Source organism: Diceros bicornis, chromosome 12 (genome assembly GCF_020826845.1).
Source record: "Diceros bicornis minor isolate mBicDic1 chromosome 12, mDicBic1.mat.cur, whole genome shotgun sequence".
Lineage (NCBI taxonomy): Eukaryota > Metazoa > Chordata > Mammalia > Perissodactyla > Rhinocerotidae > Diceros > Diceros bicornis.
In genome coordinates this window covers 69,910,886-69,925,911 of record NC_080751.1, presented here as the reverse complement: position 1 = coordinate 69,925,911, position 15,026 = coordinate 69,910,886, and positions in this window count along the sequence as shown.

The window sequence follows — 15,026 nt, the reverse complement described above, 5'->3', positions numbered from 1 at the left end:
TCACAGCGAGTAACAGAACTCAGTGCAAACTGATTTCCACGATAAAGTCAGTTTGCTTATTAGTCTCTGTGAAATATTTCATAACACAAATACAGACACAAAAGCGAATGCTAAAGGGGAGACCACTTCTTAGAACAATCAAGGAGACGCAGTGGCCCACACACTGAAAGCCCAGCCGTAGCCATTTCCAGGCCTGGTTGGAGGGGTTCTAGCTGTTTCTTGCAGGTCTCTGGGTTCTGCTCTCCCCGTGTGCTGGCACAAGAGGGCTGCTCTCAGCTGTTGGGGCGAATGTGCTCTCATTCTCTCTAGGGACAGAGGGGCTTTCCCACAACCCCAATTTGGGGCAGAGCCCTTGTGAGAGGTGTCACATGGACAGCCCCCCAGACATGAACAGGTTGATCAAAGTGGGCTGGGCTCCAGCCCAGGGTTTGCCCCCTTGGCTCCCAGAAGGCACAGGAAGCACTAGTCCTGCTGCTCCCTGGGGGGAAGACGGTCATCACTGGTGATACATGAGCTTGGCCACTCCTGGGCGTCCCAAGCCGTTCTCCCAGCTGGGACCTGGGGAGAGTGACAGACAAGCACTGGCAAGCTGGCGAATATTTGAGCCATTTGTCCATCCCATAAGCATAGATGGAGCCTCTGCCGAGTATCTGACGCCATGCTGGTGCCATGGAGAGGCAGGAGCTAAATAGACCTGGGCCAGGAGGTCACAGTCTGTGTGTGTCCCTCTGCGCAGGCAGGACAGAGATTAGAACCCGCTAGGTTCAGATCGGTTGTGTGACTTTCACAAGACCACACAGGCAGTAGGAAGGCAGCAGAGCGACAGTCTGAGCCCCGCCCACAGAAACACAGGCGTCATACACCATCCTTTCCTCTATTTCACGGCCCCCACCCCCACTGCAATCAGTCACCGAGTTGCGCCAGGTCCTAAAACTCCTAAAACTCAAAATGGTGCACCCCCCTCCCTCCCTCACTCTCCCTAGCCCAGACCCTGTCCCCTGCACCTGGATTATCGCCAGATGCTCCCAAATGGCCTCCCTGCATCTAACTCCTGCCTCTCTACCATCCTTTATTCCCGCAGCCGCCAGTGTGCTACTTCAAAATCCTAAATTAAATCATGTCTCTGAGTAAAACTCTCCAGTGGCTTCAATCAGAGCGAAAACCCAGACTCCTCATCACATCCTGAAGAGTCGGTCCGGGCTGGCTCTCCTCCCTCCGCAGCTTCCTCTCCTGCCACTGTCCTGTCTTCTTCCCTGAAAACCCAAAGGTGCCCCTTCCTCAGGGCCTTTGCACTAGCAGGTCCCTCTGACCAGATGGCTCTTTCCTCCGACCTTCGAAAGCCGGCTTGTCCCGACACTCAGGTCTCGATGTCACCTCCGTGAGAGGCCCTCCCTGACGGGAGTCACAGACCTGGCATGTATGGAAAGTTTGGGGTGATGGAGAGGAATTGCAGAAAGTGTGGCTATTGAAAGAAGTGCACGAGGAAGTCCCATGAACTCTGCCCCTACATTCGCCCAGGGCTAACGTCTTACATAACCGTAGCGCAATATCAAGGTTAAGAGATTGGCATTGGCACATTCCGTGGAGCTTATTCCGATTTTACCAATTATGTACACACTCATTTGCGAGTGCGTGAGTGTGCGTGTGTGTGTAGGTCTATGCAATTCTGTCTCATTTGTAGCCTTGCATAACTACCGCCACAATCAAGATACTCAACTGTACCATGCCACAAGGATCCCTTGTGTTAGCCCCTTAATAGCCACATGCACCCCTCCTCCCCGATTCCTAACCCCCAGCGGACACTAATCTGTTCTCCATCTCGACAATTATGTTATTTCACGATTGCTACATGAAATCATGCAGTATGTATCCTTTAGAGATTGGCTTTTTTCACTCAGCATAATTTCCTTGAGTTGTGTGTATTGATAATTCATTTCTATTTATTTCTGAGTGGTATTCCATGGTGTGGCTATAGCACAGTTTGTTTAACCATTAACCTGTTGAAGAACATGGAGTTGTTTCCAGTTTGAGGCTACCGTAAATAAAAGAAGGTTTTTTTGAAAAATCATATAGGCTCCTAGGTGGAGAATTGATTGGAATGGAGCAAAAACAGACGCAAAGAGAACAGGGCACGTTTGCCGTGGTCCAGGGAAAAGATGATGGTGGACTGACCTGGGCTGGCAGTGGGAGAGCTGGGAAAATGGTCTGATCCGGGTTATGCTTTGAGGTGGAATCAGGAAGATTTGGTGAGGTGAAGAACAGAGAGAAATCCTGTATTTTTGGCTCAAGAAATAGGGTAGATGTTGGTGCCCAGGAATTTTCCATTTATTTGAGCTCCCGGAAGGCAGGACAGAGCACCATTTTTGCACACGAGGGTGCTCAGTACGTTTGCTGACCGCGCAGAGCTGGAAGGCGCTGAGAGGTCGGGGCCTACGCTTGCGGCTGGTGGAGACTGCTGGTCCTAGAGGTCATCCACTCGTGTCACATCACCTCCAGCTGCTATTCCCGCTGTGAAGGTTCTCAAACTCAAGTGTGCGTGACAGTTGCCTGGCACATGCCAGGCCCCGGCTGCAGGAATTCTGACTCAGAAAGTCTGCCTGGGGCTCAGGACTCTGCAGGCTTAACTGGCTCACAAGGCGAGTCCCGTGCAGGTGGGCCTGAGTTTGGTGCGTCTTCCTGAGTCTTCCTACGCAGTCTCGGCTGGCCACGGGGACCTGGGGGAGAGTGTGGGGGGTGCAGCGGCCGGAGCATTAGAGCCCTGAGGCACACACAGGGGCAGCACCAGGCACAGAGAAGCCCCCATGGGGGTGGCTCTTGGAGGGAGTGAGGTCCAGCTGTCCATCCTTAGTGGAGAAGCACGTCACCTTAATGGTCTGGAGACCTCAGCCCCTGGTGAGGGTGTGAGTAGGGAGGGAGTGGGGTGTTGGGGACATTCCCCAAAAGGAACTTGGCGCCAGCACGGCCACCGTGTTCTGCTTGCCTGGGAAGGAGGGCTGAGGGGTCAAATGCCAACTTCCAGGATTTTCCTACCAATGGCTTCATCGGACTCCGATCTCACAGCCTCTAACTGAGTACATCTTGTGTTCCACATTTCAAGCAGGCTGACAATGCTGGGGACAGCCGCAGGGCTGGCTGTGGGACAAAAACCTTCCGGGGAACGGGGCAGAATGCTGTGATGGACCCCAGGTTGCAGAGAGAGCTGGCCCCACACGGCGAATCCCCAGCACCTCCTCGGGAGCCCTGCTCTTCTTGCCAGGTTGCCCCAGGTGGGGAAATTTAGATCTTCCCAGTGCTGGATGGCTAGCATGGCGGGTCAGGGGACAAGGAGGGAAAGGCAAGGAGGCAGAGGTCAGAGCAGGCGGCTATACGGGTAGAGTGGCCAGACGAAAGGGAGGATGCCCAGTTAAATTTGAATTTCAGATAAACACCAAGTAATTTTCTTATATATGTCTCAAATAATGCATGGATGTCCTGCATTTTTATTTGCTAAATCTGGCAACGCGATGTGCAGGACACCAGCCAGGGCGTCTACTGTGCGTCTTTTATATGCCAAGTACTCTGCTGAGTAGACACTTTCAACCACACTCTTTGTTCCCTGAATGAATATTGATGGGGCACCGATTACATGCCAGGACCGTTCTAGGGGAGATAGGAATTCAGCAGTGAGAAAAACAGACATAAACCCTGCCCTTTAGCACTCACATTTGAGGGAAGGGGCAGGAAGTAAATAGACAAATAAAAATATAATATCTCAGGTGGTAAAAGAGCGAAGTAGAAAATATAGCAGGCCAATAAGGGGAAGTGGGGGGGCTCTGTTGCTAACCTACGTAGGGCAGAAGCAGGTTCTCTCTGAGCAGAGACAGGCAGGAAGTGAGCACGCCTGGGGGAGGCAGTGCAGGAAGGAGGAACAGCACGTGCAAAGGCCCTGAGGAGGCCATGCTGGGAGAAGCCAAGGCACAGAGAGGCTGGAGCAGAGTGAGCAGCGGGTGGGTGCTAGGGAACGAGGTCCAAGCTGGGGCCAGATCATGTCAGACCCAGTCACCTCTGCAGGGAGTTTGGCTGTGAGCAAGATGGGAGACACTAGAGGATTTTAGGCAAAGGAGCAACAGGACCTGCCATACAGTTAGAAAGCTCACTCCGGCTTCTGATATTTGATCTCATTCAATCCCCACAGCAGCCCTCTGCGCATTTTCCAGGTGGCCAGATGAAGGGTCAGGCCCTCCCAGGGCCTTGCCTGCCCTCCCTCCTCACTGAGCTCCAGAAGCCAGTAAAGGACGGGGACCTCGGGCAGCACCTTGGCAGCGGGAAGAAAAGGCTTCTCTGAAAGCTGCTTGCTCAGAGTGAGAACTGTTGCTGTCCTCCATGCGGAGTAACAGAGGCACCCTCAGCCGGGCCCAGGCTCGCCTCCATTAGAGGACCAACCACAGGGCCCTGTGCGTCACCAGCTCCCCGCTGAGAGCAGCCTGGGGCTCCTGAAGGACAACCAGTGGGGTCAGCTCATGGTGGCCAGCAAAGCCCAGACCTGCCGGGCCGCGTGCCCCCACCCCGTGCCTGCCACTCTCTCTGTCCCCAGCTGCAGCCCCCTGTTTCCCGTCTTGCTTGGCTGGACTGTGACCCCGGCACCCCTCACCACCCTCAGGTGACAACCCTGGCCTGAAGGGCATGCTCCTCCTCCCACCCTGGTGCCAGCCCCACAGTTTGAACCGATCCTCAAGCCTCAGCAGGGCGTTCACGGAGCCCCTGGAGCCTGACGAGTACTTGGCCAGCCCTGCCCAGTGTCACCTCCCTGGGCAGGGGTGCTGGCCCTGCAGGGCAGGGGTGGGGACTCAGAGCGGCCTCTCGACACCCCTGCCCCCCAGTCTTGGCCAAGCTGACTCTGCGGCCTCCAGGATGGCTTTCCTCTCCCTTAATTGGCGGAGCTGCTGCCAACTGCAACGAGATGAGTCACGGCCCGGCGGGTGGGGAGCCCTGCATCCTCCAGCGGCCTGCTGGCAGCCCTGACGGCCGGCCGGGCAGGGCCCCGAGCAGACCCAGGGAGGAGATGTGGGGAAGTGCTCGGTCTCCCTCGAAAAATTCTCCAGGATGGAGCCATTTGCTGGGCTATGTGTATGTGTGTGCACGTGTGTGTTGTGTATGGTGTGCTGGTGTGCGTATGTGTGGTGTGGGCATCTGTGGTGTGTGTATGTGGTATGTGCATGTATGTGTGGTATGTGTGGTGTGGTGTGTGTGCAGTGTGTGTGTGGTGCATGTGTGTGGTGTGTATATGTGTGTGTGTGGTATGTGCATCTGTGGTGTATGTGGTATGTGCATGTGTAGTGTGTATGGTATGTGTGTGGTATGTGCATCTGTGGTGTGTGTATGTGGTATGTGCATGTATGTGTGGGATGTGTGGTGTAGTGTGTGTGTGGTGTGCGTGCAGTGTGTGTGGTGCATGTGTGTGGTGTGTATGGTATGTGTGTGGTGCGTGCATCTGTGGTGTGTGTATATGGTGTGTGCATGTGTGGTGTGTGTGGTATGTGTGTGATGCGCGCATCTGTGGTATGTGCATGTGATGTATGCATGTGGTATGTGTGTGTGGTGTATGTGGTGTATGTGTCTGTGTGTGTATCCACCTGCTGGTGGGCACTTTGCCTGTGTGGCCCATATACATGGAAAACACCATCCCTGAGCTGCCGTACTGTGGATCCCAGGGGTGGAGGGAGGGGCCGTGCTGGTGGGAGAGGCTGGGACTCCCTCTAGGGTCTGCAGGCTCCGTGCCCCTGCTCCAACCTTCCCTCCGTCACGCTGCAGAATCTAGATTCCTATTTACTAATAACACCTGCTATGCGCCCAGCACTGGGGGTGGGCTTTCCCCGGTGAGGCCTCATGACCATCAGCCCATCTTGCTGCTGAGCAAACAGAGGTTGAGGAAGTTAAGTGGGGACGCAGGCTGGCTGGGGCTCCAGAGATGGCTGCAGGTGTCTGCCGTAGCCTCGTGCTTTGGGGGGCAGCCTGGGCAGGCACATGGGGCCTGGTGTAGATGCAGAGGTGGACGCTTCCTGCCCCTTGTCCCCAACCCTGCCCCGGGCATCCCATCCTGGGGGCATCTGCTGTCTTCACCCCTGCAGCGTGTGCCCCAGTGTTCCATGCCATGACTGGGACCACAGGGCACCTCCTAGATGTGGGGGGCAAAGCCACCATGGAGAGTGGCGGCCACGAGGGCCAGCATTCTGAGTCACGCAGACCAACTTGCCTGCTGGTGCCTCTTCTCACAGAAACACGCTTTGTGGCAGCTCAGCACCCAGCCTACTCTCCCCAAACGTGGCTCCCCAGGGGGTGAACATGCTCTGCATTCCAAGGCAAGGAGTTCCCGGGGGCACCCACAGCCTGCTGGATGAGCCATTAGCAGAGGTGAAGGCAAGGAAGCTGTTCAGATACACAACATCTCCCAGGGGCAAGCTGTGCACGCTGCCAGGCGCTCTCTCCTCCGTGCCCACGCTCCGCCGACTGGCCCCGGCCTCAACAAGCACCTGAAGCTAGTCTCTCCTCTCTGTCATTCCAAAGCCCCAAGCAGAAACGAGTTCTTCCTAGAGTTTTGCTTTTATTATCGTGTAATAGCATTTGACAGGGATGGACCGAGCCAGGCTGTGGGGTGGAGAGTGGCTGTGATCCCGTAGCTGGGGTGCATAAATGTGCTTGAGTCTGCGATGGACTTGTCATCGTAGCCCAGACCTGCAAAACCTAGAGCAGACCTGCCTGACTCCACTGCAGGCTGAGAGCTAGAACTCCCCACACAGGGAGCGTTATTGTCACCGCCCCACCATCTCCTCCATCCCTCCCCACACTCACCACCCCACTGTCGTCACCAATATCTCTGCCGTCATCTGCTTGTTATGTCCTGGATTTGGTGGGCGCAGTTCTGCACCCTCCCAGCACCATATCTTGTGGGGCGTGGTCCCCCCTAAAAAGCACAAACAGCAGTGACAAGATACACAGCGACACAATACAACTGGAGCCTTACTGGATGCACATCTCATGAGGACATCGTGGGGGGACTGTGCAGAGAGGGAAAGACGGAGCAAAATGATCCTGGCTGCCCAAGGCCTGAGGGAGGCTGGGGGGAGGGTGCAGAACAGAAGGCAAATTCTGCCGCGCACCCTTCCAGTGACCACCCGTTCTCACCTCCTCTGGGTCCACGCTCTGCTTGTTTTTGAACCCCATGCAGAAACAGCCCAGAGTCCCACACTGTGTTTCTGTGCTGAGCCGGGGCCCCCGGGCACTCAGCAAATGTAGCTTCTTAGAAGCTTGTGTCAGGCACATGTTGGCGTGATGGACTCATCGATCCTGACAGCCCACTGAGGGTATCCAGAATATTCTCCCCAGAGTTCAGAGAGGGATCTTACCCACCTCTGTGCCAGGAAGATGACGACCTTCTTGCTACCTGGGGCTGACTTATCTGTGGACAGGAAGGACCGCCCTGCAGCTGGGACGGGGACTCTGCTCTTCTAGAAGAGAGTGAGACTCTGACGGGATTGCTGCAGTTACTGCCCTGATGGTTTCATAGTCACAAGTGAGTTCACAGTTTGGCTTGGGGTGGGGCGGGGATGCGGGGGTGCCGGGGGGCAGTTTAGAGCAGTTTAATGTCTGCTGAAAGCTGAGTTGGCCGTGCAGTACTTAGAACTCGCTCGGTGTCCAAACCAGAACTGACTGTTCCCCAGTGCAGGAGTCCGCCTGGCTGGTGAAATGTGTCCATGCTCGTTCTTGTTAGGTGCGCGTTCCACCCTACCTCCTTGGTCATCTTTGAACTGCCTGTGGGCTCCCCTCCTGCATGCAGGGCTGCATTTTTTCTGAGGCCCATTCCCAACCCCTCCTCTGCCAAAAGGCTCTCAAGAAATGTCTGGGGGAAATGTAAGTGACATGTCTTCTTATTACAAAGGACACCCAACTCCAGAGCAGGCCCTGGAAGGAGCGGCTCCACATGAGGAGAGGAGAGGAAGACCACAGACCATCAGACTCGCATATCCCTCAAGGCCTTGCCCTCATCCTGGGGCCGCTACCGCCAGGCTGGCCTCAGGGATTTGCAGTCAGTGGTGGGGTGGGGAAGGCTCTGGTCCAGGAGCATGCCTTAGCCTTTAGCTTCTCTGAGCTAGGAGGTAGGGATCAATGACCTTGGCTTCCTGATGAGCAACACCTACCTCTCCATCCCACCAACCACCTTCCAGGAGTGGGAGGATCAGGTCAAGGTGGTTTACACAAGGAGCTTTGCAAAATGCAACTCAGACAAGAAACAGGCTGCATTGTTATGTGTTTGTCCAATACGAGTCTGTTAAATCAGATGGTATTTAATTGAACTAAACGCAAGTTATTTATTCATGCAACAAGTATTTGTTTAGTGTCTACTGTATGTGTGTCCTGGGCTGACCAAAGTAGCCACCATCCTGGTCTGCCTGGGACTGAGGGATTTTGCGGGACTCAAGACTTTTAATGCTAACACGGGGTAGTCTCAGGCAAACTGGGCTGGTTGGTCTCCCTGGACAAGGCAGATACCTCTATCCTAACGGAGTTTCCATGGGAGGGGAAAGGTGGGCAGGAAGAAAGTAACCCTGGCCACCACCGGGCCCCTCCATCAGCACCCCAGATCCTCTCCTTTAAATGTGACTGATGAGAGGAAGGTGTCCCCAGTTATCCTTCTGGAATTCTCCAGCCCTGTGGCCAGGTGGGAAGGGTCGTAATACCACCACACACTGTATTAGCACAGAAAAAACCAGGACTTTAACTGCCAAATTGGTCAGTAATTCCTGTTTCTTAAACCACGACCACAAACAAGCCTGGTCAGACTTGAACCAGGCGTGCCCTCCAAGGTCACACATCGCTAAGCCCAAAGCAAGCCCACGGGTGAATCTGTTCCCAGCTCAACTGCTTGAAGAAACTGCCTAGTGAGGTCAGAGCTCCTGCCAAATGACCCACACGTTGTACTGAGTGAGGTGAGGGAGTTTGCTGGAACACTAGAGCCTTCCTGACCGAGGAGAGGCTAAGCCATCTTTAGTCTGGGTCTGGATGCAGGGCCAGACCTTGGGGAGCCCAGCGTGGATCCAGTCACCACCTCCCTCTACCCCGTGGCCTCAAGGACAGGCCCCAGGAATCCCACGGAAGCCCCAGCCTCAGTCTCCTTTGCAGTCCATGAACTCGACTTCGCTTCCTGGGTTCGCACTTTGAGCCCTGAAAGAGGCAGCCGGTGGGAAGTCCAGAAGTGAGAGGGTGGCTAAGGATGGCCTCTCCTGGGCTCAGACACCTGCACACGGAAGTCTCGGGGACCTTGAGGCCTGTGCTGGGGCCGCTGTGTCCCAGGTGTGGGGGAGGGCTGGCGAGGTGCCTTATAGGACTGTCTCCCTGACCCTCACAGCAGCACCCACGAAGGAGGAGTGGTCAGTACCATTTTGTAGAGGAAACAGTGTCAGTGTGACATTTGCCCAAGGTGACACAGCTAGTAATGAGAGCCAGGATTTGAACTAGTTCTTTCTGAGTCCAAAGGGCCTTCACGCCTGAGGCTGTCGTTAAATCCTGGAGCCTGGGCATGGCTGGAGAGATCCCAAGTGGCATCTGAGGGCGACAGAGGAGCCAGGACCTCCCAGAATTCCCACCTCCCCCTAAGTACAGTGGACGCTCCCTGCCTCAGTTTACCCAACCCAGGGACATCACCTCTGAAGATGTATAGGAAAAATGAAAGAGAGCCTTCTGAGCTCAGGGCACAGCCACTCTCTAGAAGGATGATTAATGGCCATTTTTTAGGGCACACCTTGACCATCTGGCACCCAGGGGTGGGGCGAACAGTATTGGGAGGGGTGTCATTAAAACTGTTATTGCTCTATTAAATTTTTCTAGGAGCACAAAGAGCTTCCATCAGCTGGAGAGACCTGCAATTACAGCTGAACAAATTATCGCCTTTTAAACAATGCTCATTTCTGCAAAGGCCCGCACAGTGCTGTCCCTGCCTGCCGGTAAATCACACCACGCGCGGCCTCCCCGTGTCCCAGCTCTCACGCTCCTCACTTCTGCCATTTTTCACTGCGCCCCAATTGCCTTTGGACATTTTTGTTGATTTTGTAATCAAGCTTCGATGAACTGCACTATGCTGAGAATGCAGGCTTCAGGTTTATTGATCAAAAACTGTAGTACAGTAGAAAGCAAACTGGACTGCAATGAGAATCAGGAGACTGGGGCCTGAGGCCTCCACCCACCTATTGTGGCCTGGAGTTTTTCCAGAAAAATGCTGTTCCACCATCAGTCGTAGGATCCTGTGACTTTTCTGGTTAAATCAGACAACACGGGACAATTCCTCCTGACTGAACACTTATCGTGGGGGGTTTACAAATGTTGATTGAGCACAAGCTCTGTGGCGGCACCGTGCTATGCTTTGGAGATGCTCGGATAGGGTAAGCTAAGTCATTGCCCTTGAGAAGCTCAGGATGAGGGAGAAGAGAAACGTCTTAAGAGCCAGGAGCCTTTCAGTTGCCTATGGGAGAAATCTAGACCAAAGAGGAATTGTCTTTGGCTCCCATGACTGGGGAGTCTGGAGGCTGGATGCAGGCCTTCAGTGGTCTTGTCTGGGCTCCCTCTGCCTCCTCCATTCTCAGCTCTGCTTGTCTCTGCTGTGCTTCGTGTGTCAGCTTCACTCTCTCCTGCTTCAGACTTAGAGGAAAAGATGGCTGCTCCCAGCCCTAAGCCAACCCAAAAGAAAAAAGAAATTATCATACCAGTTAGCTGTTGCTCCTAGGCAAACCTCCACAAAATTCAGTGGCTGAAGGGTTGGCTGGGGGTCAGCTGATCCAGGCTGGGCTCAGCTGGGCATCTCTTCGATCTTTGCATTCAGCTCCCTTCTGAGGTTTGGGTTCAGGCCTGCTCCCTGTGTGGGTACTCAGAGGCCCCGGCTGAGGGGGCAGTGGCCACCTGGGGAAGCCTTTTCATGCTGATGGGGGCGTGGTACAAGAGCTTGAGTGGAAACACACAAGGCCTCTCAAGCCAAGGCTCAGAATGGGCAACGTCTTTCTCCCACCCAATTCCATGGGCTAAAGCAAGTCACATGGTGCTATAGTCTGCGTGTGTCCCCTCCAAGTTCACGTTGAAATCCCAGCCCTCAAGGTGATGTTATTTGGAGGGGGGCTTTTGGGGGGTGCTTAGGTCATGAGGGTGGAACCCTCATGAATGGGATTAGAGTCCTTACAAAAGAGACCCCAGAGAGCTCCCTCCCGCCATGTGAGGTTGCAGAGAAAAGATGGCCATCTATGAACCAGGAAGCAGGTCCTCACCAGACACCAAATCTGCTGGCTCTTTGATCTTGGACTTCCCAGCCTTCAGAACCATGAGAAATAAATTTTTGTTGTATATAAGCCACTCAGTCTATGGTATTTCTGTTATGGCAGCCTGAACAGACTAAGACACATGGCCACCCAAAGAGCTAACGTGATACTGTGATGGGAGAAACTGCAAAGTCTCATGGCAAAAGTGTAAATATAAGGAGAAGTGAAGGGTTGGGGCCAATCATGCATTGACCATGGTCATGATTGGCCCCGATGGACACATGACATCCCACTGTGATGCATCAGGTCTGGGTCACAAATCTGCCCTAAGGCCATGGGGATGGCCCCCCAGAACCACGTGGAATATAGGGAGGGGGACAGCTCCCCAGCTGGAAAAAGGTGCTGTGCAGTCAGAACCCCACAAACATCCTCTACCCTACAGACATCCTCTATAGACAGGAAGACAAGTAATGACTTCCATGGGACAAAAGCCACCAAGGGGTATGAACTTGGGGCTATGGGAACTCACAGGAGACAATGCCACCTGGAGTGGCCTGGAAGGCCTTTCTGGAGTGGGGCCCTCAAACTGAGCCTTGAGTGTGGGAGGAGAGGGTGTTTCAGGCAGAGGGAACCAAGCATTCCCAAGCATGAAGGAGACCCCCGTTCAGGGAAAGTGAGTGCCCGAAGCCGAGGTGCGCAGTGAGGGAGGGCACAGCCCAGAGAGGCAGCAGCAGGCAGATCAGTGAGGGCCCACGTGCCAGGGGAAGGGAGTTTGTCCCAAAGGCAACAGAAATCCCCAAAGGGTTCTAAGGAGGGGCATGACCCTCCTTAGTGACATGACCCCCCTGGCATGTAGGCAGATGACCCTGGCAGCAACATGGGGGATAGACTGGGGTCGGGTGCCAGGGTGAAGCCTGGAGACCAGTCAGGAGCCTGGAGGTGCTGAGGCCAGAACTAGTAAAGAGGGGATGTAGACAGGGAGTAAATCAAGGGACATGTAGCACTTAAAATGGACAAGAACTGGCTTCTCTCTGACGGGCGATGAGGGAGAGGGAGAGTGCAGAGCGATGCCAGAGTGCTAGATAAGCAAAGTTACCTGCTGTCACAGATGATCTCACGCACCTCAGTGGCTCAACACAAAGAAGCTTTCTTCTTGCTCATGCAGGAGTTTGATTTGGGTGTCCCGAGGAGGCAGCTCTCCCGCGCAGCTAGCTGCGAGCAGGGACTCAGGGACCAGAGCTTCTTCCACCTTGAAGAGCTACCCTTCTCAACACCTGGCTCCCCAAGGTCACCCTGCAGGTTGCCTCCCCTCCAGCTTATTAGAAGGAAAAGGAGCCTGGAGGACCAGGAGGAGGAGGTTTTTATGGGCGAGGCCTAGAAGGACCCTAAATCACTTCTGCCCAGATTCCTCTGGCTCCATCTCCTTCGCATGCCCACGCCTAACTGCAAAGGAGCCTGGGAAATGCAGCCTCAACTGTGAGTCCAGGAAGGAGAGGAAACGGACCCGGTGGTCAGCTCGAAGTGTGTGCCGCACCAGGTGTTTGGCTTGGAAGAATCAAAGCAGGGAAGACTGAAGAAGGAGGAAGCGTGGGGAGGGATGAGTCTGAGCGGCCTGAGGGACATCTGAGTGCGTATCCAATGAGCGCATTGGTGGGAGCTGAGGCCACGTGGGTGCAAGAAGCAGAAGTGAAACACCTAGGGGCAGAAGACTTCTGGGGGCTCTGCACAGAGGAAGGAGCTCAGCCAGGAGCTTGAGAATTCAAGGCCAGGGAACGTGACCTTTATTCTGGGGACAATGGGGACCATCGCAGATCTTTGAGCAGAGGAGTGACCTACACAGAGCCCTTTGAAGGGAAGACCACCCCTGGGGCTCTGTGGAGAATGGAAGGAAGAGTGTCTGGAGGCATGGGCGGGTCACATGAGTGACCTCTGAGCCCACGACACAGGGAGGGGCTTGGTTCTTGTTAACCTTGCATGGAAGTTTATTCCTTTTCTTGAAGCTATTTTTGCTTCTTGGTTGAAGCCAAATCCACTGAAAGGATCCTTGTTAAGAGAAAGCTGGGGTGAGAGAAGGTTGGTTAATAGAGGTTTTACTGTTTCAGATTTCTTTACCTTTTCTGTAAAATCTGTGACTGCTGATGTTTTAGCTTTCGGTGATAGCAGAGAAGAAGGGATGAAAAAATCAGGAAATTGATCTTTTTGTCTAATTGACACCTAACCTATTTTTCCTTTCATTTTCTTCCCTCATTTGTCATACAGCTCCTCTCTCCTATTTTAGGATTTTCTTGTTCATCCTTTACAAACCTTTCCCAAAGCCAGGCTCCCATTCCTACATTTGTGTTTCATATTCTCCCTCATTTGGCCTTGTCTGGTCCTCCCAAGATCCCCAAAGGATCTGCTAGATGTGGACGGGAAAAGGTCGGCTTTTAGAAAGTCAGACTCAAAACCAGCCAAGGGCCAGGCCCACCGCGACCCTCTGAGGAAGTTTGGAGCCCGGTTAGCCTGTGGGCAGCTATAGTCAGAGGAGTTTGTGAGATCATGGGACCCATAAATCAGTAAAGCTATGCTGGCCTGTTTTAAAGGAGTCTGGGGGAAGAAAAGACTAGAGTTCCAAAAGTCGTGGGATTTCTTTGGTCAGCTGGGAAGGGATTCACATGCCCTGATCTGCCCTGTGCAGAGGGTCTCTCTGGTTGGGTGCCTTTGCTCTTCATTGTGACCTGATTCCAAAGCCTGACAGTTGTCACATGCTTTCCAGGGTGCAAGGGGGAGGTCACAGCCTCGGAAGGAACGAGGCCCCTGCCCTTCTCAATCCCACCAGCACCACCAGCTCCAAAGGCATGTAGACCCCCTCACGTTTGTTGGGGAGCCCTTGGCATTGTCCTCACCTGATCCTTGCTTCATCATGCCTTCTGCCCGTCACATTGGCCCATACGTTCCTGAATTCAGCAAAGTGTCCTGAGTGGGGACACCTGAGCCCTGGTTAATCATGGCTTCTCAGACTGGAGGACTATTTCTCCATGGATAGTGTACTCATTTCCTATAGCTGCAGTAACAAATTACCATAAACTTAGTGGCTTAAAACAACACACATTAAAAAGAACAAGAAGACAAGCCACAGACTGGGAGAAAATATTTGCAAGAGACATCTCTGATAAAGGACTGTTATCCAAAATAACAAAAACTCTTAAAATTCAACAATAAAAAAAAAACAACCTGATTAAAAAATGGGTCAAAGACCTGAACAGACACTTCACCAAAGAAGATTTGCAGGTGCCAAATAAGCATATGAAAAGATGCTCCCCATCACATGTCATTAGTGCATTGCAAATTAAAACCGCAGTGACACACCACTACACACCTATTAGAATGGCTAAAATCCAAAACACTGACAACACCAAATTGGCGAGGATGTGGAGCAACAGGAACTCTCGTACATCACTGGTGGGAACGCAAATGGTACAGCGACTTTGGAAGACAGTTTGGCAATTTCTTACAAAACTAAACACACTGTTACCATACAATCCAGCAATCATGCTCCTTGATATTTACTCAAAGGACTTGAAACTTATGTCCCCACAAAAATCTGCGCACGGATATTTGTAGCAGCTTTATTCATAATTGCCAAAATTTGGAAGCAACCAAGATGCCTTTCAGTGGGTGAATGGATAAACCAACTGTGGTGCATCCAGATAGTGGAATATTATTCAGTGTTAAAAAGAAATGAGCTATAAATACATATTAAATACATAT